General features: G+C 53.1%; 1 non-coding gene across 1 annotated transcript; it reads right to left on the bottom strand.

Moving 5' to 3' along the window:
• Window positions 1-815: 815 nt before the first annotated feature.
• Trnat-agu (transfer RNA threonine (anticodon AGU)) lies at window positions 816-887 on the bottom strand. Its single transcript has one exon. It is a non-coding gene; the product is annotated as a tRNA-Thr (tRNA).
• Between the last annotated feature and the right edge of the window lie 1159 nt (window positions 888-2046).

The following is a 2046-nucleotide window of genomic DNA, read 5'->3' as shown; positions in this document are numbered from 1 at the left end:
GGGTGGCCTGAGCGAGGCATGTCATCGACAGTTGCTGTCTCTCTGTATCTCCTGCACGTCCGAATAACATCGCTTTGGTTCACTCCGAGATGCGTGGACACTTCCCTTGTTGAGAGCCCTTCCTGTCACAAAGTAACAATGCGGATGCGATCGAACCGCGGTGTTGACCGGCTACGCATTGTTGAACTACAGACAACACGAGGCGTGTAGCTCGTTCTTGGTGGAATGACTGGAACTGATCGGTTGTCAGCCCCTCTGCGTCTAATAGGCGCTGCTCATGCATGGTTGTTTACATCTTTGGGCGGGTTTAGTGACATCTCTGAACAGTCAAAGGGACCGTGTCTGTGATATAATTTCCACAGTCAACGTCTGTCTTTAGAAGTTCTGGGAAGCGGGGTGATGCAAAACTTTTTTTGATGTGTGAATTTTTGCAGACTGATGTGATGAGTGATAATTGTACAGGGCGAGGATTCTAACCCAGGTCTACTGCTCACTAGGCAGATGGACTAATCACTAAGGCACCCTAACAGAGTGGTTCACACAACTGCTTGGGCTACCCTAGCTTGCGTCCCTACTCAGTCCAAATTCCCATTCACGCTTCAGCCCACGTGGTATTCCCTCTAAACTCGAACAGCATTGCAGAGGCCCTCGAATTGTATTGGGATAGCACTTCAGCTTCGAACGAAACGTGGAATCCTGTCCAAAATCCAGGCGTAGGTGCTTTAGTGAAATGAAACTGTAGATTCCTGAGGCCTTTTCAAGTTTCAAACACCTATGATACATACATGCGGACTGAAGCAAAAAATAAAAATTTGTACCAAGACCAGGGTTCAAACCCGGTTCTCCTGCTCACTAGGCAGTAGCGCTAACCACTACGCCACCCTGGCACAGCAGCTATGCACAGCTGCGTGGACTACCCCGCATGCTACCCTCCTCATTTCAAATTCCTACCTAGGTAGGCGCCGCAGTGGTTAGCACACTGGACTCGCACTCAGGAGGACGACAGTTCAAACCCATATGCGACCATCCTGATTTACGTTTTCCGTGATTTTCGTAAATTTCTTCGGGTGAATGTTGAGATGGTTCCTTTGAAAGGGCACAGCCCATTTCCTTCTCAATCCTTTTCTAATCCTCCGGGACCGATGACATCGCTGTTTGGTCCCCTCCCCCCACCTCCCCAATCAACCACCCAATCAAATTCCCATTCACACCACTGCCCACTTGATATTCCTCCTCAACTCGAACAGCATTGCAAGGGCTCTCGAACTGTATCCATTCGGTGCTGGGTGCTATTCCAATATAGTTGGTGAGAATTTGCAATGCTGTTCGAGCTTTGAGGGAATGCCAAGCGGCCTGAGGTGTGAACGGGTATTTGGACTGGGTGGAAAGCGCGCTGGGTAACCCATGCAGCTGTGCAAAGCCACTGTACCAAGGCGGCCTAGTGGTTAGCGCATCTGCTAGTGAGCAGGAAACCCAAGTTCGAATCCCGCTTTGGTGTAAATTTTCTTTCGTTGCTTCAATCTGTTTGAGACATGAAAGGTCTCTGGAACCATGTAGTTCATCTGATTGCCATAAGCCTGCTTGTGACTATGTATGTAGATGCACACAACGGAAAACATAGGATGGCGTCAACCCAGTAGTAAACGTGACGGAAATAAAAGTAGATGCAGAGCGGCTAGCGTTCTGGCGTTGCCGGTCGAAACCGTGTGTTCGCCGCTCAGGGACTCCCGCAGAGCGTGCGCGGATCGGAGGCGGTGGTGGTGAAGAAACGGCGGTTTTCCTTTTTTCCAGCCTGCGGTGCATATTAGGCCAGATAAAGCGGCCGGCCGGCATTAGGCGGCGCGGACATCCGTGTTTATTGCGGGCAGGGAGAGGCAGGCGAGGCGCGATATTAAAACGGCGGGCCCTGCTCTGGTGTGGCCCGGGCCGCTAATGAAACCGCGACAGGCGCGCCGGCGGCGGCGGCGGCGGCGGCCGCGGGGGGCGGCGCGTGGCGCCTCGAGGGCCGGCAGCGGCGGGGGCGGCGCCGGCCACCTGCGAGGCGCG

Source organism: Schistocerca cancellata, chromosome 1, assembly GCF_023864275.1.
Source record: "Schistocerca cancellata isolate TAMUIC-IGC-003103 chromosome 1, iqSchCanc2.1, whole genome shotgun sequence".
In the NCBI taxonomy this organism is placed as follows: domain Eukaryota; kingdom Metazoa; phylum Arthropoda; class Insecta; order Orthoptera; family Acrididae; genus Schistocerca; species Schistocerca cancellata.
This window is presented reverse-complemented; position numbering and strand designations above follow the sequence as displayed.